The sequence below is a fragment of the Chinchilla lanigera genome, unplaced genomic scaffold (assembly GCF_000276665.1).
Source record: "Chinchilla lanigera isolate Chin_1 unplaced genomic scaffold, ChiLan1.0 scaffold00005, whole genome shotgun sequence".
Classification (NCBI taxonomy): Eukaryota; Metazoa; Chordata; class Mammalia; order Rodentia; family Chinchillidae; genus Chinchilla; species Chinchilla lanigera.
In genome coordinates, this window is record NW_004955406.1 from 21,118,803 (window position 1) to 21,146,662 (window position 27,860).

Consider the following 27,860-nt stretch of genomic DNA (forward strand, 5'->3'; position numbering starts at 1 on the left):
AAACCCACCAATCTGTACAACAAATGCACACAAAAAAGAAAAACAAACAAAACAAAAGATCAGGAAAGGCCAGGCATGTAGCTTAGTGGTAGAGCACTTGCCCACCATTCATGAGACTCTGGGTTTAAGTCTTAGTGTCTCAAAAAAAAAAGGATGGAACTGTAGAACTTTTAGAATAAAACATATGGTCAAATTCTGACCATTTCTGGATAGCCAAAAGTTTCTTAGATAAGACTGAAATCATGAAGCGTAAAGATAAATAAATTGAAAAATTGGATTTCACACACAAAATAGTTCCTGCCCTTCAAAAGGCATTATTATGAAAATTGAAAAGCAAGAAAATACTTGGGTAAGATAATTGCACCTCATCTATTAACAAAGGACTTGTGTTCAAAAAATATAAAGAACTCTTGCAACTAAGTGATGTGACAATATAATTAAAAACAGATTTTGAAAAGCTTTACTATTTATATCTGACAAATAGAAATAGATGAATAGCTTCCAAAAGGTGCTTGATGTTACTAGATAAATAAGTATAAATTAAAACCAGTCATTTTATGTGTGATATATTCTTTGATGTCTAAAATTTTAAAAATAATATGTACGAGTTTCCTATTGCTGGTACAATAAAATATCACAAACTTAGTGGCTTAGAACAACACAAATCTATTACCTTATGGTAGTTTTTGAGGTCAGAAATCTGAAATGGGCTTCACAGGCTAAAATTGAGGTGTCTGCAGAGTTTTATCCTTTTTGCAGACTTTGCAAGGAGAGCCTGTGCTTGACTTTTCCAGTGTCTTAGAGGCTACCCTATTTCCTTGGCTGGGGGCTGCATCACACAGCTGCTTTCATCCTCGAATGTCCTCCTCTAAGCCTCCTACAGTCATCCCCCATCTTTTAAGGACTCTCGTGATTGTTTTGGCCCAGTTGGATAATCCAGGACAATCTTCCCCTCTCAAGATCCTTAACCATATCTACAAAGGCACATCTATCATGTAAAGTGACATATTCACAGGTTGGGAGGGACATCTTTGAGGGCTATTACACTGCCTGCCACAGTTACCAACTATTAGTAAGAATGTTGTGGTTGTTGATTTTATGTGTAGAGCTGACTGGGCAAAGAGATACTTAGAGAACAGGTAAAATATTATTTCTGGGTATGCCTGAGGGTGTTTCCAGAAGAGATTAATGTTTAAATCAGGGTTCTTGGAGAAGAAAGCAAGAATATGACATTCACTCATTCATTTGCTTATTCATTTCACATTTATTTAAACACCGCAGAGAAGTTACTAAGCCAAGTCGCATTGGTGCCGGGATGCACTAAATCCTACTCTCAAAGTGGCGTGTTCTAACAGCTGTTACCTGCTGTTACACCTTCCCTGTTGTTGGCCAAATTCCACCTTCCAATTTGGATGTTCATCACAGCCTGACACAGCCAGAGCTAGTCATGGGCTGACTGAGTGTTGCTCCTTTGTGGGAGGAGAATAGCTCTTTTGAGGTGGGGGGGTCCCTGTGAGTTGGCCAAACAATCATTCAGGAAAGGACAAACCTCCCCTTTCCTGTGCTCCCCCACCCTCCTCAGTAAGTACTAAGGAAATGGTGAAATAATGAGCCATGATTCACCCCAGGGACCCTTAATAATTGTTCCTACACACCCTTCTTACTTATTAATGTAAAGAAAATGGGTGGTGTAGATCTCTCACACAACTTCAACACTGAATTGAGCTCAGTTCTATAAAATAGATTCTAAGTTACATCATAAGTAATGGTATGGGAACATAGAGATCTAAGCCAAAGAAACATGAACAGCCTGTTCCTAAACATCCTTGTGAGCAAAAAAACATGACCGAATGACTGCTCTGGCTCCCCAGATGTTGAGCAGCTACGCTTCCCTGAAAAGGAACGAGTCCTGGAGAGCAGAGCCTTGGCTGGATGCTCAAAGGATGTGAGTCATCTGCACTGGGCCTGGCACTTAGTAGGGACACTCTGTAGGTGGCTTGCACCGTCCTATTTGGTGACATGTGATAGTTATACAGGGTACACAGTGTCTCTCTGCTCAGAACACTGCCTGGCTTACAGGAGACATTCCAATTTTTTTTTTTTTTGAATGAATGAAAACAATTACATTGCAGAGATATTTTCTCTGTTTATATGATAGTTTATAAAGCATCACAGGGTCCTCTCGGGAGAAAAAAAGATGATTTTACTAAAATCTACAAATGCATAAAATTTTACTGCATTCAGAGCACACTTTATAGTTAGGAAATCAGTGAGTAAAGCAAACACTTGTCTGCTAGAAGCTACAATTTTTTTAGGTACTAGGGTTGAACCCAGGGCCTTCTACATGCTGGACAAGCACTGTACCGTCTGTTCCATCCCCATCCAAATAGCTATAATTCTGTGTGTGCATGTATGTCTGTGGGGCTTGGGTATTCACAGGGATCAGTTTCAAATGTAGAAAGTGCTATGAAAGGATACATGGAATTATAGGGGAAGAAAATAAGTCGTTTTTTGGAAATAGTAAAAGGCTTTTTGGAAGAAATGGAATTAAGCTGAACTTGAAAGAGCAAGTTGGGCAAACATTCCAAGAAAGCAGAATCCATGAACAAAAGCAGGAAGCTGCAGGAAGATAGCGTATATTTAGGAAAGGGCTAGAAAATCCTGTAAAGACAGAAAGATATCTGTCTTCATGCTGAAGCATTAAAGTGTCTCATTTTGCATTTTTAAGGATAGTTTGACCCATTTTTGAAACTCAAACATCATTTTAAAAAACTTGTTGCAGGGTCTCTCCTTTGTGGCATTAGAATCAGAGAAGCTTTGTTATAGGAAAAATGAACTCTGAACGCTCAGTGTTGTAACACCACTTCATTTTAGCAGGGTACCCTCGCTGGGTAGCTGTCCTCCAAAGGGGGCCTGAGGATCTAGGTTCTGCATCCACTGGACCTCCTTGGGGCACTTTGCTGAGTTTCTGCCTTTGGCTGTGCAACAGTTTAGATACAGCAGACCGCACAGCAGGATCCAAAGCGTGGTCTGCATGTAGATGCGCAGTGCCCACCCCCATTCTGTGAGTTCTTCCACCTACACAGCCAGCAGGCTGGAGAATGTAGAGAAGCATGTATTAGTCTTCTTTTGCTTCTATAACAAATCACCACCAACTTAGTGGCTTAAAATATGTAAATGCATTCTCTCACAGTTCCACGGAGAAGTCTAACATGGATCTCACATGTTCAAATCCAAGTGTCACCAGGATAGCCTTCCTTCCAGAGGCTTTAGGTTGACTCTGGTTCTGTCCCTTTTCAGCTTCTGGAAACTTCTCATGGCCCTTGGCTTTTTACTCTCTTTGTCTTGAAAGCTAGCAGTATTGTGTCTCGCATAAATGTTGACACCTTGCCTACTCAATGTCACTTTGCTTGTAAGACCCAGCTTTCGTGTTTCTGAGGTTGTTTCATAATTTCACATTTTCAAAATCACGCTACAGTTATATCTACCATTTACAACAAAGTAAAACCACTTGTCTGCAGGCCAGGCTGGCTTCCATTGCTCATGCCAGGGCAGCTGATCTGGGTGTGGAAGGCCCATTTTACTGACTCATATTTAATTCTCCCCATTGGTAGATCCAAAGGTAGCTGAGCTTCATTCAGTATTGTTTAGAACATATTGTTTAGAACATCACTAAAACATCACCCCAAGTTTCAGCATTGTAATGAAAAGTTGTTTACTTTATACAAAGGTCAGGCAAATACCACTAGGAGAGTTGAATCATGGTTCACCAGGAGAGTGCTGAGCACTCTTCTACATTTTGTTTTTTTAGTAAAGTTACAACCATGTGTGCTTCAGAACCTTACAAGGGTTTTACTTTGTTGAGAGACACACAATGAATTTAGAGGCAGCAAAATTCCAAGTGGAAGAATACGATGGACCATCTCAGGTGTAACAAAGTCTCCTGGATGATTTTGAAGAACTGCTCAAATAATTCTCAACCCACAATTTAATGAGAAAAATGTCTATAATCAAATAGGAAATACAGACAAAGCCTAGGTATTTTTAAAGTATGCCTCAAGTTAAAAGTAATGAGCAAACAAAAGCAGTAAAACTGCCTCAAATAACAGGTCCTCACCCTAATACTCTGCATAGCTGCTTGTGTCCAAAAGTAAATAACGAGAATCCTTAGCAGTGAATGTGAGGAAACACAGTTTACTCTAATAGTAAATAACAAATTTTTATATGTTTACTGTCTCCTCCGGCCACCACACACAAAGAATTAGTTTTTGTAGAGTCAGTGAGGAGATTTAAGGAAATATACAACTTACGGCAATGTGACACCTGTTACAGAATTGATCTCCATGTAACACAGAAAAGAGTATTTCACCAGGAACTACCACGCTGTCTTCCACCTGTAGTGCTTTGTTATTCCATGGGCCCATCACCAGTGGTGTGCGGCCACCCGCTGTACTGGGCCACTCTGCGCGTCTCTGTTTCACTCAGTGTTCAGTGACATCGCAATGATAGTTTCACCTTTCTGGAAAATGCTCTACATCAAGGCTTCAATTTTTATTTTTCACTTTTTTTCCCTATTTTGGAGAGCCCTTAACAGAACACCACTGGCCTGCACTGACTGTAAAACTGTCTTCAGCATGCACAGGTACGTTGTATCATACTGTGCTTTTCCTTACTATGCTTAACCAGATACTGTGTTATTTGCAGATTGAAGATTTGTGGGAACCCTGCATGAAGCAAGTTGCTTGGCTTCATTTTTCCAACAGTTTAGAAAATCATGACATTTTTAAACAATGTTATTTTAATTAAGATATTAAAGATACTACTTCCTTATAATACTGTTGCACACTTACTTGCATTATTATAATGTGAGTGAAAACTTCACATGCACTGAGATGCTGAAAAAGTTGTATGACTCAGTTTACTGTTGTATATACCTAACTGTAAGAGTCTGGAATTGAACCTACAGTGTCTCCAAGGCATGTCTGTGTATTGCAATAGCTCATTGTTCTAAAATATTGCTTGATATTACTGATTAATGCAGCTTCAGGATCAGGAGTGACGATATCCTACAGCTTTTAGTATCTCCATCAAACAAAAATATTTAAGATTTTTGTTTCTAAAGAAGTACTTTTAATCGCCATTCCCTGTTTGTGATTGTTTTTGCTAGAATATAAGAGCAGGGATTTCTGCCCTTTTCTTCACTGATTTATTCCAGGAAGATTACCACATATGATAGGTGCTCCATAAATTTTTGAGTAATTGAGTTGAGTAAGTTGAGTAATTTTGAGTAAGTTGAGTAAATGAATAGACTTGCTTGAAGCTAAATCCATTGTCCTGGTACATAATCCTACCAAGTTTTCTTTGTTATTAGTGAATAAATTTCTTTACAGGAAAACAAAAGTTAAGTTTCTCCCCCATTCCTCCTGATTTCTCACAGTAATTAATAAAATTTATGTGATCACCTACTTTTATACATGTGTACCTCTTCCGCTATAATAGAAGCTTCTAGAAATCAGGGTTAGCGTTCTTGTTTTGCTTTAAAGTTTGTTTCCTTTTTAAAGGTAATCTTTCCTTCTTTTCAATTCTTGTGAACACGTCACATAGATTGTTGATGGACTTGACTTTGCCTGTGTTCCTTGCAGGAGTGCAAACCCCTCTGCAGCAGCAGGTGTGGTGGTCAAGGCTGCTCTCTGAGTCCTCCTGCCCATGTCCTCAGCCCTGGTGAGAGTTCAGGCTCAGGTTGTTGAAGGAATAGTGCTGGCTTTTCCTCTGGCAGAGCTTCAACAAAGCTCAAAGGAAGAAGAGGTAAATTTCCTCCTAATGCACTAGATGATCTCTGCCCTACCCATGCATACACTAGCTTCTAATCTTCCACTTGGTGTCAGTCACCTGTCAAAGCAAATCTTTCTTTAAAAGGCGTAAGCAAGAGGCTAGTCCAAGGTGTTATTTTGACAGAAGCCATATGTCTAAGTGAGCCTGACCATATCTTTGGCCTTGACTGTTCCCTGTATGACTCAGAAGTAACCTGAACTCCTCTGATAAAACAAGCACTGGGAAATTCTACCCAACTGATTGACAAATCTCTCCCAGGACAGCCTGAGGTGTCCAAACAGTGTACAGTAAGCATATTTAATCAAATTAAATAGCTTCTCTTGGGTTTTCCTGTCGCACTGGCAGAAGTACTATGGAAGACTAGAGCCCTGAGGAAAATAGTGGCCGCTTGTGTGGGCAGTGTGTTTCTAGGGCAGCGAGAGGTTTTAGGCTTTGAACTAGCGACAAGGCAGCTTGCTTAAGATAACACTGCTTGCTGCAAACACTGTGGAATAAACAGCAAGTTAGCACTAGTACACCCTGAATTGACTTTCTGTGAAAACTCCCTAAGGACCCAAGGTTGCATAAAACTCAACAGGAAAAGAAAACACAACACCCTGTAAACACCCTTTCCTCTCTATAGCGTTCTGCAATCTTTGAACTTGCCAGTTACTACTGCCAAATCGATCTACTCTGAAGATTCTTCACAGGACGTAGTTTTGACTGGTAACAGGGGCAGCTCCTTTAGAAGAGTTGCTCAGAGAACATTGTGTTCCAGAACCTTCTGTCTTGAGCTTTAAGTTGATCCCTCAAGGCATCAGGCAACATTTTCCTAATCAATCAAGGACATAGCTCTCAAAACACTTGTTTATATTGTGACCATATATAGTAATGTGTACATTATGTATTTGCTTACTTAGGGTTGCTGTCATGGAGGGCAAAGGGAATGATGCTGCTTCCTAGAGGGAAAGAAAGGAAAATTGAGAGAAACAATCATTTAGAAGAGGTTGGAGCCATTGAAGAGGATCTTGGTACCTAGATTAAAATACAGACGTTATTCCAGTCTGTTTTTTAAGGATCTGACTTTATGCAAGAAACATATGCGATCTCTTTCTAAAGGTCTGTACAGCCCCCTTTGGTAGTCCATGCAAACCTACCAGCCAAAGCATGTTCTTATCATTTCTTGCGTGCTCTGGAATCACAGAGAATGCCAAGGAAATACTAGGTAGGAGTTTGGCTCTCAAAATATGTACGGAGAGCTGGGAGTGGCAGCACACACCTGTAATACCAGCACTCAGGAGGCTAAGGCAGGAAGATCATCAAGGCCAACCTGGGCTATGTAGTGAGACCCTCTCAAGAAAGATAAAATGCATAATTCAGTGTATATATAGGAATCTTGTCAGCAGAATTCAGATGTATAATTCAGTGGCAGAGACCAGTCTGTACCTGAAAACAACCAGTGATAAGACTTCATCATATCAGTATGTAATACAAGAAGCATTGTTAATTTCCTACCACTTTGTTTGTAACTCTGTATTGTCTGTACTGTTCTTTTGCTATTTTGTAAAATGTTGTCTGTCTGTTAATGTTTTCCTCCTTCTATTTTTTAAAATTAAAAAAAAAGATAAGTCTTCATCTGTGTGGCTCAGCCTGCACATCAAAGTGCAACCTCCTTTTGGATTTCTCTGCCCACAGAAGAGAGCCATCTGTAAAGCATATGAAAGTGTCTTTAGAAAGCCAACCCTAAGATCTACAAGTATCTTAATAAAAACTAATGGTAACTAAATAGATCATAGACTTAAATCTAAGAGTCAATACTACACTGTAAAACATATAGAAGAAAACAAGAAAATCTGTGTGACCTTGAATTAGGCCAAGATTTCTTTTATTCAGCACAAAAAGATCATAAAAGGCAAAGTTAATCAACTGGGCTTCACCAAAATTTTAGAAATGTTAATTACATTGATAAATTTATTCTAAGATTTAATGCCTATTATGTTCCAGCATCTATCTAGGTACTGTATTATGGCAACAAATTACATTCCTTCTACATAATGGATTGGGAACATTTTAGAAAGATTTATGATAAGGAATAACATAAAGTACAGAAAATTTTGTTAATTAGATCATATTTATTATATTTTAAAATTTTTCCATTTAAACTTATAGACAAGACCCACTACCAGAAAATAATGGGAAATACTGAGAAATAAGAATGTGTACAGCTGAGTATGGTGGTGCATCCCTGTAATCCCTAAGCTCCAGTAGGCTGAGGCAGGAAGATCACAGGTTCACGACCACCCTGGGCAATTTAGCAACTTTATGAGCTCCTGTCTCAAAATGAAAAATATAAAAAGAAAGGGGATGCAGCTCAGTGCAAAGGCCCTGATTTAGTCTTCAGTACCACTCAAAAAAAGTATCCACTTTTCAGTTGGTCTTTGTTCAATTTCTTTCCATTTGAGCAAGAATCCAAGAATTCAGGTAAAGGACAAATGAATACCAGTGCTTTGGAGGATGGTCTGAGACCAGGTTTCACTCTGTGTTATTGTACCATGTAAAGTCAAACAGGCCCAGATTTAAAGACTGACTCCTTCCATCAGCTGGGGGATCCCAGGCTATAAAGAAATCTTCTACTTTATAAAGTTATTGTAAGGAGTAACGAGGTAATAAATGTAAAGTGCAGGTCACATAACTGGATGTCAATCAGTTGACATCATCCACTATCATTGGATGACAATGACCATGATGATGATGATGATAAAAGTGAATCTGTTTCCAACAATTTCAGGACTAGACAGGTAACTTGTTATTTTTGAGAAATGTGCCTCCTTCCCCATAATCATATTGTTTTGTTTTGTTTTGTTTTGTTTTGTTTTGTTTTTGGACAGAGTCTCACTATGCAGTTCAGGCTGGCCTTGAACTCACTGTATAGGCCAGGCTGGCCTCTAACTGGTGGTGATTCTCGTGCCTCAGCCTCCTATGTGCTGGGGTTACAGAACCTAGCTCCCATAATAATCTTAAAGCCTAAAGGAGGAATGGAAATTCTAAGGGTTGAATAGGAGTATTTCCCCACCTTCCCCCCACCGGGTGCCTATGACTGGTATCACTAGGTAGCTTACTGTACCTTAGCACTCTTCAATTACCCTGCACTAGGATTTGAGTCTCTCTTCATGCAGTCACATCTGGTCCGTTTAAAATGCCTTTGTGGGGGCTGGGGATTTAGCTCAGCGGCAAAGCGCCTGCCTGGCAAGCGCAAGGTCGTGAGTTCCGTTCTCGGTACCGGAGAAAAACCAAAAAAACAAAACAAAACAAAAAAAATGTTAAAATGCCTTTGTGACTTAAGAATTCATCAGACATCTCCTCCAGACTAGAAGACTGACTGTAGGTTTGTTTTTCTTGCAAGACTAAAGGCTCAAGTCCAGCCTAAGGACAGTTGACTAGTGGTTTTAGAAGGGGCTTAGCCATATCATAGTACATGTTTATTTCCTAATTAATCAGTCACTAGTCAACTTGTTTTTTTAACTCAGTTCTGTTTGTTCTATATGTGGAAGTAAACAATTAATCCTGAACTCATGGGATTTTTTGAAAATGGGTTTTTGACTTTCCAGATCCCGAAGTCACACACAGGGCCCTATCTTATTGTTAGAGATGTTCTTTGGGTTAAGAGGACCCTGGACTCTCTGACCAGGAAACAACTCCATAAGACAGAAAGCAAGCAAGCTTACCAGATCCATGGTCAGAGGTTCTGATTCAGTTAGGGTTACTAAACAGACTCCACAGAGCAGCTTTAAAAATCCTGATAAGTAGGCAGTGGCCCTAACCAGTTACATCAGAGCCTTTGCAGGTAGCAACAATTGCTATTTGAGTTAATAAAGTTTCTCAGATCATTTTAATATGCAACCAAGTGTGTGGACTTTTGTCCTAAGGGTTGGGGGAAACTTGCAAAGTATTGCAGGTATCCCAATCATTGAGGCAGTTATAGTATTGGCATTTTGGGGGGCAGAGATTTGAGTTAGATGCTGTCTTATACCTGGGACTCTCCTGTCACGATGAAAAATTAATTATCTCACTTTTTAAATGTCATATTTGATATTGAACTTGTATATTCAGGAACTTCCTTCTACCTTACATATGAACACAAAGGATATACACTGAATTTTCCCAGAAAGTAATAGATAAGTGAAAATCATATTTTGTTCTGTTTCAAACTTCACTAGGTACTAAGATAATTGTACTACTAATTTTTATTGGTTTATTGAACTAAATTGGTAATGCTTAATTTTTTGATCAACTTTGCATTCCTATATCTGATAATCTGAACAACTACTTTGAAGATAACAGTATACAATAGAACAATCATTATTCATTTCCTACCATCTTGTTTTGCAATTCTGTATCATTTTTAATGTTTTTAAATTTTTTATTCTCTTTAAAATAAAAAAACTTCAGTAGGAATTGCCTGCCTTTCCAGGTAATCACTGTATTGCTGTCAGCACAACTTACAGTATCTGAGTAGTCAGCATTTGTAAATGTGATTTTCATGGGGATTCTGTGAACGGGTGCAAGTATCTGATGATCTCATTATGCTTGAATGTTTACTCATTAAAATATATCACCTTTATAAAATATATCAGTTTCTTGTTTTATGCCAAAATAATGATTTCCAAACCCTGTGTTTAGATGGATTATATAACCTGTGAATTTCATTTCAGGGTAATAAATGTGGTGTTATGAAATATCGCTTGCAAAAAGAGAGACTTTCGAGTTGACATAGGGTTAATAACTTCTGACCTAGGGATTCCCTTAATGATCTGTAATAAGGCAGTCTCAGTTTACGTCTCTGTTTACTGAGCATGAAAGTTCCAGCAAGGCCATCAGTAAGGGTGTTAACTCTGAACAAATTATTTCATGTTGCTATGCTTCGGTTTCTTCATCTGTAAAAATGGCCTAATAACAGCACTTACCTCATAGCTGTCAGGAGAATTAAATGAGATCAACCATGAAAAACACTTAGCAAAGGTTCTGGTATGTAGGAAGTGCTGAATAAAAGTACTTGTCTTAGTGATGATGATGATGACGACAATGATGACGATTAAGTGGTACAACTCTGAGAAGGACAAAAGAATCTTTAATCCCTTCCTCAGGGAACTCCGTCACCTCTACACTTTGCTCATCTTTTCTCAACGTTGAATACTGCCCAGAAGCAATAGTTGGAACGCCCCATCTAGGTTCAAAATCCTTTGCATGATCTCTGCTTCTTCATTCCTGTAGTTCTTTTGAGCAGTAGCCACAGAGGAAATCCAAGGGGTTTTTTGGCAGTGGCTAGTAAACTTATAAGTTTTATCATGGTGTCAGCATTTTAGGAGATCAGAGGCATCGCACCTGGAGTTAGGCTATTTGGACACTATACTCAGCATCCTTCAAAATGGAGCCAGGCATCAGTGGGAGGGACAGGAGGAGCCGGGGAGCTACAGGATCTGTCATCTTCAATTTACAGCTGCCAGCACTGGCATCCAGGATACAGACTGGGATAAAGCTGGAAGATTGCAAGCAGGAGGCTCTTACTATGATGTAGACTCTCTGTATGTCCAGGAAGAAACCCACTGGCCTGGCATCAGCCAGCAGCATGGGCCATGTTGGACATAAGAGGCCAGTAGGGGACCTCTACATTGGTCCATACCCATGTGGTAGTAAGGGTGCGAGGTTAATCTTGCTGAAGGAAGGATTTTACACTGTACACTAAGTAAGGACATGGAAGTACGTGATGCTCTTCAGGGCATGCTATGAGGAGCTGTGGAGGGGCCCATAACCAGAGGTGGATTTCCAGCTGGAGAAGCATTGAAAAGCTAGCGTAATCATCTAACATTTTGGGGAAGGATGACATACAAATCAAGAAGAGGAAACTCCATCAGAAAGGAATGACCCTGAGGAATAAATATCCCACAGTCAGTACCTAATAACAGCTTCTTACTCGTGGAGAGTTAGTATCTATGGAGTACATATTATCAGCCAGGTATAGCATTAAGCTATTTACATTCACTGTCTTAATTGGTGGTCATGAAAGCCCTTGGAGTTAGAAACTAAGACACCGCCATTTCACAAATGAGACAATTGAAGTTGAGAGAGGTTATTTGCCCAAATTCATGGCAGCATCTAGGTTCAACCCTAGTAGTCTAGCTCCAAAAGCTGGGAGATTAACCACCGTGGTTTCTGTTCCACAGCCTCACCTGGGCACACAATTACTGGTCTCTCCCCAAATCCTGGGATTTGTGGTGTTTGACTACAGCCCCAGATTCACCAGAGAAGCACTGTCTAAAGGAAATACAATGTGAGTCACCTTTATAATTTTTTTATTTTTCAGGAGCCACATTTGTGAAGATAAAAATAAATAGTGAAGTTAATTTTAGTAATACAGTGGTACCTTGGCTCACGAATGCATTTGTTTGTAAACAGTTTGGTTCACAAACAGAAGTGTTTGGCCAAATTTTGTTTTTGTTTGCAAACTCTGCACTAGGTGACAAACACAACTGTGGCCATCTTTTCCAGAATTGTGGGACCAATTCAGTTAGTGAACTGTGGTACTGCGGTATAGTTAACCTAACCCAAAGTCATCATTTCAACATGAAACTTATATGAAATTATTAAGGACATAATTGCTCTTTTAACTAAACCTTTACAGTCTTGTGTATACTTTATGCTACAGTCTCAGTTCTGATGCCTGCATTGCCTGCATTGGAGTTGCTCAGCAGCCACATGTAGCTAGCAGTTACCAGGTTAAATATGGCGAATCTAAATTTGTGAATTCCAACCCTCTTAATAACGGGGGCTCTTTTTTGTGAGTCTTTTCAAGGATAGAAGGAAAAGTATTTCCAAGATGATGAGTATGTTTTTTGTTAATTGCTCGATTTAATTCAAGAAAGGAAAACAATAGAAGGAGTAGACCGTACTATTTCCATCTATATCTAGTAGTCAGTTTAGCTGCCTATGGCAGAAGAGAAACAGTGATGAATTCTACATCATCACATAACATGTATCATGAGCTTTCTGCTCTTGGAATGGTATGGGGTACACCACAATGTGAAGATGAGAAAGCTCTAGACCCCTGACCAGAGGGTGGCTTTTGAAGTCAGTTTATCAAGAACATCTGGAGGGGGAGGCATCATCACCTCCCAGTCATTCTGTTCACATTCACGCTCTCCCTTGCCCCAGCTTGAAAGGCAAGGTGTGTGAGCCAGACATTACCAGGGTTTCACGCACTCTTGTCTTCATTCTGTTTTGTTTTGGTCTGGTTTGGATTTTTTTTGAGACAGGGTCTCACTATGTAGCCCAGGCTAGCCTCAAACTCATGATGATCCTCCTGCCTCAGCCTCTTGAGTGTTGTGATTACAGGCATGCCCAGCTCTTCCTCTCTTATCTGGAGGACATAAAGAAACTTCAAGGCCTCCCTTCACTCCCAGTCCCACAGAGAATCCTCCACCCTAGGGCCTCTCATATTTTCCATACATCAGAATCGCCTGTGGGGTGTGTTAAAATTCAGGTAGCTGTGCCTTACCCCAAGTGTTTCTGATTTAATAGATCTGGGGAGGGTGCCTGGGAGAGAATGTACTTTTCTAACAAGTTCCAAGCATGCTGATGCTAAAGATCAGACGACCACACTTTGAGAACCAAGACACACCCCTAAGTTATCCATATATTATCCAATATCAAGAACAAATCTAAAAAAAGACATGGGCACCTTTTTCACTCTCCATGGGACAGATAAGATTGTTGAATAGTTTGTATGTTTGGCTCTTTCTCCTCAGCGCCTCATTATTTCATCTAGTTCAAGGAAGGAATGAAATAATCAATATGAAGACAGAAAAGGCTGAAGGGAAAATATAAGGGGACAAGAAGGCTGGAGAGAAAGTAGGAGGAGGCTTGGGATGTAGCTTAGTGGTAGAACACTTGCCTAGCTTGTGTAAGGCCCCGGGTTCAATTCCTAGAGAGATGGGGCCGGCAACAGAGAGAGGAAGAGACAGAAAGAGGGAGGGACAGAGAGAGGGAAGGAGTGGAGATGAGCAAGCTCCCCAGAGCTCAGGGTAGTGGAACATCCTGCAGATCTGTGCTCAGGGAAGCAAAAGGGAACAGGGCCAACCCTCAGCTCCCTGAAGCACTAGCTAGAAACAAACTTGTTCTTCATTCTTTTCAACTGAGTCACAAAGGCATTGCAGGGATTGTTTTCTTCTTTGCTTTTTAAGAGGGGAAACAGTGGCTGAACTTTGTGATAGTGGGAAGTCACAAACCACAAGGACCTCAGATGCCCCATTCTTGGATCATGCAGTGCTTCGCTCCCTTTCTACCTGTGTGCAGGTGTTTTCCTCTCTAAGCTTCAGGACACCTGGACTTTAAAAGGAGAGGCATGAGACTTACTGCATTATACGCAGCTAGGAATCTGGAATGCATCTCTGGAGATACACACTGGGCCTGGCTCAGAACTTCCAAGAAAGTCAGTGGGAGGGAAGGAAAAACAGTGCAATGACAAGACACCCTACAGGGCCCGCCTTGTCCTCACTGAACTGCCCAGAGCTTGCATTCCAGTTGCACTGCAGTGACCCAATGTTCCAGTAAACAAGGAGGGGACAGATGGATGGACCTCAGATCAAGCTATCCTGGAGCTTTTAAACAGACACAGGGGGCCTGCAGGGAGGTGGGGCTGGGTAGGAGGTTGCCTTTGTGCATATCCTGGATCTCACACACACAAACACACACACACACACACACACACACACACACTTCTAGTGGGGCTTGGATAAATACCAAACACTGAATGTTCTCATTCAAAGGCCTGAACCTGACCTCCTTTAGGATCGCTCCCAGGAAGCCCAGAACATGAACATAAGCGAAGAGTAAAGCAAGGAGACACTGACTCAGGCCAAGTCAGGCCACTGACTAATGATGTCCGTTTTCTGCACAACACTTCGGCCTTTCAGAAAGACACAGAGCTGCAGGCGACAAGCACAGTCAGTCAGTCCACACCCCCATTTGATTTCATGGCATCAAATCACTGACCAATCTGCGATTCTTCTGGCTGCTCCCACCTCCCTGCCTCATGCCTGCACTCTTCTCTTCCTTCTTCAACTCAGTTCGAAGATGAACCTAAAAAAATAAGCCAAGGGGCTTAGTAAGAATATGAGGAAGAATATCTGTGTCAGCTCAAAGAGCACAGCTGAATAAGTGCCTTCCCAAAAGTGTCCCTCTGCATAGAATTATTGAAGCTTTGTGGCCCAAATAGCGTATCTTGTTTTCCCCTCCCATATAAATGTGAGTGACTTTCTATATTCTGTATAGCTAAGTTGCTCCTGGTCCACACTGGGCCATCTTTGGCCACCACAGAGATACTACTGAAAACACTTCATGAGTAAAGCCATTAACCAGGTCATAGGGCCACCTGCATGACCACTGGGTCCCTCTATCCTGCTTCACAGGTGACTTTATTTCTGCTACTACTGGTTTGCTTTTTCCCCCTTCTTAGGGCTATTAGTCCTTTATTTTCTTGTATATCAGTCAAATTTGGGCAATAATTTCATCTCTATTTTAAATAGGAAAAAGGCAGATTTGGAAAATTAATATGAGTTTTAATTTTGCCAGTTACTAGCTGGGTGGTTGCATCTTAGTCCTGTAGTATTTATGTTCTCCTTATACAACCTAAAATACTCTCCTCAATAGCACTATTGGACATAGGCTCTTTAAATACCTTACTTAATTAGTTCCAAGCTGTATGATTCCTCCTTTAGGGCTCTGAGTGATGTGTTTTGGCAGCTTTGGGAGCTGGTTTTCAACTCCAGAGTTGCTTCATTCTGAACATTAGCATCCAGTTTCATCGGCTTTGACTCACCAATTGCCACGCCCCAGGTTTTAGGCAATCAAAACACCATGGAAATGCTTACGCTTGCTTGAATACTCATGGAAGGGAAAAGATCTCATGCTATTTCCTCAATAATAAAGATAACATGACCTGCCCGCTGTCTCTCTGGTGTGCTTAAAGCACGGTGCATATTTTTTCTAGTGTTTATAGCCACCCTACAAGGTTCTAGTCATTCTCATTTTTACCAACTGAGGCCACAAAAGGGAAGAAATCAAGTATTACTCAAACCCACATCTACTTGAACTTGCAGTGACGTAGGCTAGACCCTTGCTTACTCTCTCCCATGGATGGTCCTTTTCCATCATAGCTGGTGATAATTTTACACCCCACTAAGCCTTGTCTACTATACCCTAAGACTTAGGTAGACCCAGGGAAGCACTGGGCATGGTAGAGCTTGGGCTGGGAATTTGGCAGTTTCTGAAAATCATCTGGGCTAAAGTTTAGAGAAGTTAGAAAAGTATGGACATGATGATGAGATGGGAGGGGGTAAAAAGTTAAGTGACTCGGGGTGAAATAAGACTGGGTGCCCAGCCAAGCTCTTCCAGGCAAAGGTCCTTCCAGGGCAGGATACCATGTGTAGAAATGTGTACCACATCTGCCTGGAGTAGGGAGTGAAGCTGGGGACACTGGGACAGGGCTTATAACTGCCTGTTCATTAATTACCTGTTCCTTCCTAGCACCCTTTCTCATCCCAACTGGCTTATGTCTGCCCACTCTGCCTTGTGTATAGAACATGAAAATTATACACAGTAATGTGGCACCATGTGACTTTTGATATGACCTTACATGACCATGTCTTACAACATCCATCTCCACCCGCTCCTCATTTTTCCCCAGAAATATAATGTGATGGGAAATGTACATTTGCTTCTTTTTAGTTATATAACTTAGAAAAAATGGGTAATAGTCACATCTTCACAGACTTGTTAGAGTGATTAGAATGAATAAAGCTATAATCCACCTCTTATAGAGCAGACATTGGTGAATGAGTATTGCTGACCTCAGGCCTGTTGGTGTTGCACATTCCTCCTCTGCCCAAGAGCAACAGGGACAGAAAGAATGTTATAGCTAGAAAATCTTGGTGCTCACCTAGCCCTCCTCCATTTGAGAAGAAACCCAATGTTCCAAAAGGTTAATAGGCTGGTTCAAGGTTATACGCTTTACTAGCTCCAATCTTCAATGAGGAAATTAATTCATTGGAGCAATAGAAAGCTTGGTCTTTGAAGTCAGACACAGGAGAATTTAATTCCCCCTGCCTGCTTGGGTGTCTGAGGCAAGGGATTGACCTGGTTCTGCTTCATTTCCTCATCTGCGACATTGGGATAATAGAAGCAGCTGGGAACAGTGGTGGGGAGAGCTAAATGAGATAATGTGCATCGGGTCTGCAGGGAGCCCCAGGGACTTGGGGTTCCTGCTGGTTTCCTCACATCATTAGGACATTCCAGGGCTGGTTCGAACAGGGAGAGCCTAGTAGGAGGAAATGATTGGAGCTTTAAAACATAATGAGCTTTGCATAGATGATGAAATGAGAATATTTGGGAATAACTTGCTTACCAACCCCCAAATGCCAGCTTTCAAACGTGGAAGAATTTGCAGTGGCAGGACCAACAGCAAAGATTGGGAAGATTATCTGAAGGTGGAACTGCAACTCTGAAGCAAAAGAGAGCTGATGTGTGTGTGGAGGGAAGAGGAGAGTAGTCAGGGAATATGATCTGGAGCTTTCTAGGCACAGATTTTGTGTGTGTGTGTGTGTGTGTGTGTGTGTGTGTGTAAATTTATAGTAAGATAACTCACAAAGTATATTTTGAATTGGCAACACAAAACGGAAAGTGGCTTTGAGATGGGTGACCATTTTTCAGATGCAGCACATGCAGTGGTTTTAAAATAAAGAACACAGGCAAGTTTTGCAATGAAAAGTGAATTATGGTGTTTGGTTTTTGTTCCAAGATGAATATGGATAAGGGCACAGTTGGCTCAGCCCCTGATAGATCCAATTATAGGTTTTGAAATAGACCCAGGGATAGAATTTAGAAACCTAAAATGGAAAGGCAGAGGAGAAGCAAGTTTGTAACTGGCCAAGTGACTAGCTCCAAAGTGTCCTCTGGGGAGAACAGAGCTTTGAAAATATTACATGGGCAGCTTACAAATGTCCTATGGGAGTTTGGATTGACATTTTTTGAAATAATTAGCATGAGATTGATTACGGTTTATCTTAGCCTAATGGTTCTGACTGGGTAATTTGTAAAGAATAGACATACATTTCTCACTGTTTTGGAGGCTAAGTGCAAGATCAAAGTGCTAGCAGGTTTGGTGTACAGAGTGACCCAGTCTCTGCTTCCAAGATGGCATCTTGAGCTCTACATCCTCTGTAGGCTAGTAACATTGTTCCTCACATATCAGAAGAGCAGAAGAGAGAAAACAACTCCGACAAGCCTGTTTTACAGTGGCATTTGTCCATTCATGAGTCCAGAGCCCTCATAACCTAAATATCACCCACACTGTTGCAATTGGGATTAAATTTTCACCCTATGTAATTTGGAAGTGACAGAATCATTCACATCCCAGCAGACTCTGAAGGAGGATGACAATATTATGCTTTCAACTTACCCGGATGTCTGGACAACCTATATAATGGAGAAGAATGGCAAATACCATCAGCAGATACAAAGCATGTGGCCCAATGCCACAAACAGAAACTATGCTAGAAAATAGTTTGTCAAACTATTCACAAATGTGAAATTCTTAAGAACAGGGCCTATATGTTCATCACCTTGTATTCTAGCGTGTGGAAGAAGGACTGCATTCAAAATATATTTAATTAATAAGTTCATGTCTTGGGCTGCTTCTAAGGTAAAAAGTTCCCCAGCACAGAGGATATTCAAGCAGTTCCTTAGGTGAAACTGTACAAATTTTTTGAAGAATCTTTTGGAAGTGACTGGTTTAGGGTCTTAGCAAGCCTAATGCTGTGGGCCTTTGGCAGAGTACACTAGCTCTCTGAGGTGGGTGATCTGATGTGAACGTTGAGCTCACAATCAGGAAGACTAAAAGAAACAAGTCTGAGTAAAAGAGTTATCCCAGTGGGAAAATTAATCATACTAACGTTTTTTTAAATCTCCTAGTCTGAAGTGTAAAATCCTTCTCTGGGCAATATTAACTTTGCATCCTCACTACCATAACGGTATGGACCATTATGAGACGAGAGAGGCCTCTTGTCCGCTGTGGCCCAGGCAACTGGCTCATCACAAGCCCATTCCTTTTTCTTCTTTGACAAGCATAGAGTCCACATTGTTAGTTTCCTGTGAGTTAAATGCATGCACAGTGTGAATCCTAATCAATGGAATATGAGCCGAGCATCTCAGGCACAACAAAGAGATGAAAATCATTCAAGAGATCTGTTCTCACTTGCCCAGCAGTCTGTCCACACTGTGCTCACATTCTTATCGACTTCTTGTGAGTTATCAACCCAGAGATTCAGGAGCAGAGAAAGAAAAAAAGGGAGTAAGACAAGAGTAGGGAAACTTATTCATTAATACATGTGAGCTGCTGTAACAACTTAACAGAGTGAAAGTGTGTTTCTATTTCATCTCACAGTCTAACAAGCGAGAGGGAGGGGGTGGAGAGTCAGGGAGCTCCAGGCCTGACATCATCAGTCTATGGCTGCCAGCGTTGCTCTGAGCATCAGCCTCTTGCTTGTAGAGAGGGACAGAGTCTGGAAGATTGCAAGAAGGAGGTTTTTAGCACAAGCCTGGAAGCAGCAAATGTCACTTCTGCTCATAAGGCAGAGGTACAAGTAGGGTGGTCAGGTCCAAAGCTTTCTAACAGATAAGCAATTGAATAAGCACCAGATCTTCTATGCCCTGCAGCAAATTTCACTCATCATCTCCTAGCTTTCTAAGGATACCATCTTTTCTGCCCTTTCCATATCTTAGGGAAGGTAAAGGAAAATATGGATATGCTCTTTGGACTACAAATATGAAAGTAAAGGCCTTGGTTTTCTAACCTCTTCCATCTCTCTTATCTTTTATGAGTCACCAGCAACCTCACACAGAAATGATCACATGAAGAATCTCAGGGTAAAAGCTACAAACAAGAGAGCAAAGTGTAGATGTACGACTTCATTGGAGTTCTGCTATGGCACCTTTAATTTTCCCTCTGTCTTGTTTACACTTTCTTGTCTCTGGGTTCTCCTGCCGTGCGGCAGAGTTCACTGTCTCTTCCGCATATTTTTCTACCTTGTCCTGCCTCCTAAGTCTACAAGTGTTCCAACAGTTTTATTCTCTTCCTATGTTGATTGTGGCCTTTCCCTTTTCATACCAGACCAAAGCTTCTGCCTTTTCCTGAGAAGCTGGGTAAACCGACTGTTCTATTGTACTGTAGCCAAATTACAAAATGCAGACTTAATGATCTTGGTTCTATTTTCAGTACTGACAGTCTACTCTATAATTTTTGCACCTCTTCCTAATTAACACTTCTTAGGAGTCCTGCTTTAGCAGAACCTGTGACTTAGCCTGTAATATCTGCTCTCTTCTTTCTGGTATGCCTCAGCAGTAGGAGCGCCCGAGGCCATCTAGAATAAAACTATATGTGACATATCCCTGTTTTAACTTTTCTTTTTTATTAGTACATGTTTGCAGTACATAATAGTTACATTCTTCATAGAGAGTTGGTACTTATACATAACACATCTTAATTACCTTTTTATCCCCTTCATCTCCTCTCTCTCTCCATTCCTTCTGTCTCTCAATCCCCCTCCGTATGAGTCAGGGTGTTACTGGAGAAACGCTTAAACACAAGATATACAAATGTATAAGAAATCACAACATTGGTACGATGGTCAGACACAGGGTTGGATGAGGAAGCATGTAGAGGGTATCTGCACACTGGAGACTGAAGAATTCAGTCCAAGGTCTGGAGCTCACTGCAGCATTCTGTGCAAGTCGGTGCCAGGAGGCCAATGAGTCTGCAATGGAAGGCTGATGGATCCAAGGCAAAAGATGAAGAGTCTGCACTAGAAGCCAGGAGACTACTCCAACCTGAAATCGAAGACTGGAGCTCCTCTGAAGAATGGAAACCCCTCTGTCCTTCCTCATTTTCCTTTGATATCATCTAGGTGATGATCTACCCTAGGGTGGTTCCTCTACTCCCTAGGCTGTGGAATTGCTGAGCTGATTTAGTTACGCTTCTAAACTTCTCAAGTTGACACAAGCAGTCAACCACTACACCCTCCCATTTGCAAAAGATCTAGCTCCCTGTTTCCTATTATCTATCTCCTATTTTCCTCTTTATTTATACTTTGGGTTTCTCACATAAAAGGAACTATGTGATATTTAAGTTTATGTGTCTGATTTATTTCACTTAACATTATGGTGTCAAGGTGCATATGATACATTCTCTTGCTGGTAGACATGGCCGTAAGACTAAGTTCTCGCCACCGAAGTGTAGGCAATGACTGCCTGCTGGCCTGGGCATAATACATTCCTGGTATAGTAGCAGGATGAAAGGAGCCTGGGTCCCTGACTCTCTTTATTTGTCATAGATGGCCATTATCTAGATTTTTACTTGAGAGAAAAATACTCAGACTTCTTTAAGTCAAATTATTTTGGGTTTTCTGTCATTCAGAGTTGAACCGATTCTATTCAACTGCTGTAGGTCCAACCAATCTTTCTTCCTGTTTTTCTGTCCCCCTCTCTCCCTTGCTTCTTGCTTTTCATTTAGAATCATATTGCACAAAAACACCTGGGATCTTAGCTATGTTCTCAACCAAGCCCCCATTCCACAGTGTGGAAACTGAGAACCCAGTGAAAGGAAGTGACGGAGCCGAGCAGGCCTGAGCCAAGGATGCAAATCCAGGCTCCCAACACTGCATGTTTAAGATTCTACCCCATGGCTCTAAATCAATCTCAGCATGCAACGTCTTCCGATCGGGATCTATTACTTCGGGTTCTCTTCCTTCTAAGTCAGCTTATACCCATAGGAAAATAATATTTACTTTTTGAGAAATTCAGACTTGGTAAACAAAGGAACAGAAAGAACATAGCTTAAAGTAGAGCTTACTTTTCTGTTTTTTAGGGTAACAATTGATTACATCCTACAATACCAAGCTTCTGTGCCATTTGGTTGTTTCTTCCCTTAGGTGTGTTGGGGATGGCCTGAGGCCTGGAGTATCTAGGCAGTCCTTGGCCCACAGCTGCCCTGAGAGGAGGGCCAGTGGCCTATGGGAACTGTTCTAGTCTGAGTGGCACCTGAATGAAGGTGATCCCTAGTGGTTGGTCCCCAGCATCCTTATCTGGTCCTCCAAGATGCCCCAGCCTCCCTACTGAGCTAGAAAGACAGCAAGGGAGCTGCCTGGTTCTCACACTGCACTTGCATCAGCTCCCTCCTCAGAGAATGAGCAGCCCTTTCCCCCATTGTACAGGGAAGAAATTTCCCTGTAACCAGCCTGCACCACATGGTAAAGGGAATGTTAGGAAGGAAAGAATGTTCACTTAACTTTTCATTTTAAGTGATAAGAACTCCATAAAACAAAAACAAAAGAATATTCAAAGCTCAGTGCCAAATGGAACAACCACAATCATAGGAGCTATAAATTTCCATCCATTTCTGTGACCTGAGCATTCAGATCTGAGCAAAACAAACAGGCCTCTGGCCTCCTGGAACTTATCATCCACTCGTAACCTATAATTGCCCAAACAAATGTAATAATTAAAAATGTGGTAAAGGCTGCAAAGAAAGGATAGGACAGCATGAGAGAGTATAACTAGGGATTCTCATTTGGGATGGGAAAGGATTGAAAGGGACATATGGCCTGAGACCTCAAAGATCAGAAAGAATTAGCCAGATGTCAAGCATTCTGGGCAGCAGGGTTCGCAGTGATGAAAGTCCTTTGATGAGAAAGATGATGAGGGTGTAGAGGGCTAAGATGATGCTGGAGATGAAGGCAAAGGTAAGTCACACATGCCTAAGAGACAATCCAGAGGACTTCCAATTTCATCGGAGCTATGATTCTGGAATACATGGAAAACTTTTGATTGAATGGTGACTGTCTGTGATTTATATTGATCTTTTATGTTAATCCATGTGTTTTTGAAGAGGAGCCACCCAATTAACACAATCAGCAATCAATCAATCAAAAAAATCCTTTAAAATATGTTGAGACTAGTTAATAGGAAGAGGAAATCCCTCTCATTCGCTTGTTATGAACTAAGCTGTGGAAGCATTCCATGTAGATCACTGGATAAAGCCAAACAATCTGCCTGCTAACTCCACTGCTAAAATCACCAAAGCAAAAACAGTTTCTAGAAATACCAGTCACAATCACAGGCACAGCCCTAGTGTATGTGCAGGCAGAAGGCTTTTATTATACTGACCAGGGAAAGGAGATGAACACTAACTAAAACAAAATAAAAATAAATGTCCTTATTTGTCCTGAATTTGTTGATGTTTTGTAACTCCTTATGGTGGTTGAGTCATAGTTTTCTGAATGCTTATCTGTGGCTAATTTATTCCATTGGCCCATGAGGAAACCATGCTACTGAGAAGTAGATGTGATGCCCAGGTCTTACAGAGGTTTCCCTCTGACTGTGATGGCCCAACTTGAACTATTCATGTCATTTCTTCCCAGAGAATTGTGGAATATCTATTAAGCACAAATTCTAAGGGATCTTCTGCACTTGGGAGAGACCTGCCTTCCTTCCACTTAAGATTATTAGTAGACCCTTCTATTGCTATAATAAATCCACTCGTAACCTATAATTACTCAAACAAATGTAATTTGTTACCTTTCACCTGTTTATCTGGCTTGCAAAATATATGCATCTGTCTTTAATTAGCAGAACAGAACACCCTTTTGAAATCTAATGTCAATCATCAATGTTTATTAAAAATCCAGCTAAGAGTTATTGCATTTATTAGGCATTTATTAAGTCTAAGAGACATGGTATCTCTAAATATTTTAATTATTATTCCCACCTTAGCCTGGACTATCAAAAATTCATGAACTTGAACAACATTATCTTACCATCCCAAAGAAATATGTTTATGCTGCTCTATCTTTGTTTTGTTTTGTCAAAACTTGTCATAAGAATGAGCCCTAAAAATTCCAATTTGTCATTCACAATGAGATGGATATTAAGAACCTTATATCATTTAATGTAATAATTCCCCCTTATCCAGAGGGAATATGTCCCAAGACCCTCAGTGGATGCCCTAAATTGCAGATAGTACCAACCTCTGTATAGTACTATGTTCTTTCTTATACTTACATACACAAATCTGAATCCTTTCCCATCTACTAAGTACTTAACCCACACAATTGCTAGAAATCTTACAGCTTGAAGTGGAACAGCCAAACTGCCACAAACGTCTTTTCTTCTCCATTTTAAGGATAGATTTGTTCTGTCCTAGAATTTAGAAACTTCAGCATAATTTTTCTTTCCTTACTAAGTCAAGAGCGTACCTATTTTGCTTAAAGAAAGCTCTTTACAGCCTCTTGTTTGCATGTCTGAGTTGCCAGCATCACTATCCTTGTCCTTTGGAGCCATTGTGAAGTAAAAGTAATGATTACTTGAACATAAACACTTTAACACTGGACCAGCATATCCAGTAACCTAGACAAGTACTAAGTAACAAATGGGCACATAGCATATACCGCAGAGAAACTCTGGACAGAGGGATGATTCATGGTACTCAGTGATGAGTACTATGGTCATGTACTCAGGATGACTACATACTCAAACAGCCCACAAAACTTATGAATTACTTCTGGAATTTCCACTTTTTTTTTTTTTTTTTTTTTGGACTTCAGTTGACCATGGGTAACTGAAACTATGGAAAGCAAACTGCAGATAACAAAGGGAACCCTGTTAGTTAATAAGAATTATCCCTCCTCTTTCTCAGTCTTTTCCATTCTTTTTGTTTTGTTTTTTCCTTTCCTTAACCCTCCCTTCAGGCTGCTATAAAGTCTTTTTTTTTTTTTTTTTTTTTTGGTACCAGGGATTGAACTCAGGGCCTCGCGCTTGCCGGGCAGGCGCTATGCCACTGAGCTAAATCCCCAGCCCCTGCTATAAAGTCTTGACCAAATTTTTCGTTCAGTCCCAGCCATTGCTCTGTCTCTTATGGTAGGCAGACATTGGGTTTCTCTTTTTTAATTTTATGTCCCTGTTTAAATTCTTATTTGGTAATCTGAATGTTTCTATTCTATATAAATTCATTAAAAATAAAGACAATAAAAACAAATTAAAATAAATATATATTTTGTTCTATCTCAAAGTATGTATCTGTTTTGGATGGTAAGGTAATACAAACCACCCAATGGAAAGTTGAGATGAGAAGTCTGATCACACATAGTTTGGAGAACCATTTTAAATGAGCCTGCATTCAGTAAGACAGGCAATACTCTCTTTTCTTGCTAGATTGACCTTTGAGAGCAGGCACTGGTAGGAGCAATGAAAGAGGAGCAGGTTACATGGGTCTAATGCCCTTGGACAAGTCCTTTCACATTTCTAGGACTCCATTTCCTCATTTGTAGAAAAGGAGAGTTGGACTAGGACAATATTGAGGCTGCTTTCAGCTCTAATGCCCTATGGGTGTCTGCCTATAGAAGGTGCAGAAGAATCATTCCTGTCGTCAGGACCTTTGATTCTTTAAAAGAAGTAGAATATCAGCCATGTCCCACTTGCAAAGAATCATGTATGTACAAGTAAATCTATATATTGGATACTAAAATTTGCTATCATAATAACTGCTGCAGATAGAATTTTGCTTTTGGTTTTCTTTCTCTAGGATAATCTAATAAATCTAAAAAAATTAGTATTTCATTAATTATATACCTCAGCATTTTTATTTTGAGGATCAAACAAAAGAACTTTTGTTGTTTCTATGGTTGTATATGAGATGTTTTTATTAGATGTGTGTACTGTATACATAAAATCAAAATATCTGAGTTCTACTTGACATAATCTATAACGAAGATTACTTAGAAAAAAAGAATCTTAGATGCTCTCTCTTTGCCACATCTCCTGCAAGAGTGAAGACTATTCTCAGCAAGCAGCCTGTCCACATTCCAGAAAATGTCAACATCACTCTGAAGGGACGCACAGTTATTGTGAAGGGCCCTTGAGGAACCCTGCGGAGGGACTTCAATCACATCAATGTAGAACTCAGGCTTCTTCGAAAGAAAAAGAAGAGGCTCCAGGCTGACAAACAGTGGGTAAACAGAAAAGAACTGGCTACGGTCCACACGACCTGTACTCATGTACAGAACATGACCAAAGGTGTTACACTGGGCTTCTGTTACAAGATGACGTCACTTCTCCAGCAGTGTCATTATTAAGGAGACTGGGTCCCTTGTTGAGATCTGTAATTTTTTGGGTGAAAAGTACATTCACTGGATTTGTATGAGGGCAGGTATTGCTTGCTCAATATCTCAAGCCCAGAAATCCTTGGAGGAAATGGCCCTGAGCTTGTTTCAAATTCACCTGCTTGATTCAGCAAGTGAAAACAATCGAAAACGAGAATATCAGAAAACTTTTGGATGGTATCTATGTTTCTGAAAGGGGAACAGTTCATCAGCCTGATGAATAAGATCCAAAAGTTGTCCAGCCACAGGAACAAGCTTCTGGATTGTAAGACCAATCTGTGATATTTTAATGATGCAATAAAAGATCTTTATTGATTTGAGAAAAAAGAAAAGAAAAAAGAATCTTAAAAGGGAACTATGCAGCTTGTAAAATGTGAGGGGAAATAGTTTCATACACTGATCATAGAAGTATAAATCTATGTAGTCTTTTGAACAGGACAGAATAAACAACAAAAGCCTTAAAAATGCTTATTATGTATAATTCAGCAGTTTTAGTAAATGAGCTAGTAAATGGCTGACTAGAATAAAATTATATTTTGTTATTAAGGAAAATGGGAGAGAGTAGCAAATGGCAATCTAAATGGTGAAGCACAATAGAAAAATTTGATCTTGAAGAAGTTTCCTAGAGGATGAAACAAAATAAAGATTTAATGCCCTCTCACATCATCCGAGACCCAATAGGAAGACATCCTCATTTAGGAGAGCAGTCAATGGTTAGGGTTCAGTTATGATTAGGTTAAGTTCTTCCTAAGAGCAAAAAAGTGAGGTAACACTGTTCTCAGAACATGCAGGCTATCAAAACAACAGGAGGAAAGACACTTTTCCTCTAATATTAAACAAGATTCCAAATTCTGCATCCCATATCATTTCAAACATGTTTCACTATGTACAAACACACACTTACATATATCTAGTTTTAAAAGAATGGACAAGATAATGTTTACATTTGTTGTCAGTTTGATTTGTTGGTTTTTTAACTAGGGCCTTGAAATGTAAGGGTCTGCCAAGAGTTCCCAAGCCTGATGGCACTACCCACTGCCTCTTCATGCAGAAGAGCAAAACAGCACACAGTAACCTGGGGTTGCTCCTCAGAGGGCTGTGAAATCATGTGTGGCCAGTGGCCACACACCAAGGATCCACTTTGAAGATCATTTTCTCTTATATTCCAGTTTCATGTAATGACCTTGGAAAGGAAAAGGAGATGCTGGAAAGGAAATGTTAGCTTCATCATCAAGTCGAAAAACACATTTGATTTTCCTGGACCATGGCTTACAATAATAAGAGCAACAGGCTCTTGGCAAAAGACAGCACAGAAAAAAAGCGCAGTTGGTAAGAGATTCATTAACTGATGAAAAGCTCTTTACAGTCACCTTTGATGAGGAGAGAGAAAATGATTCAAATAAAACTAGATATGATAGTATGATGGAGAACATCAGGTGTTGAAAAGAACAACAATGGTGAATATCCCCAGCTGGTCTTAGAAGGAGAAAGTTTTGGTGGCAAAAGTGTGAGTCATGATGCGAATATTAAGTATCCCCCCAAATCTCATTATGCTGAAGGCTTCAGGGCTGATGGCACTACTGAGTGGTAGGAGAAAGCTTAGGAGGTGGGGTCTATAGCTGGAGGAAGTCATGTGACTGGTCACTGGGGTGTGCATGTAAAGTGGACACTGAGCCAAGGGCTCTGTTTCCCCACCTCTGTGAGTTGACAGCTCTGCTCCACTATGCACCAGCTTCCATGATATTCTGCCTCGCCACAGGCCCAATACAATGGGGTAGGTGAATATGC

At 40.5% G+C, this 27,860-nt stretch overlaps 1 pseudogene; it reads left to right on the forward strand.

The window, feature by feature from the left end:
* Positions 1-1,850: 1,850 nt before the first annotated feature.
* On the forward strand, positions 1,851-26,296 carry LOC102023774 (annotated as a pseudogene).
* The last annotated feature ends 1,564 nt before the right edge of the window (positions 26,297-27,860 follow it).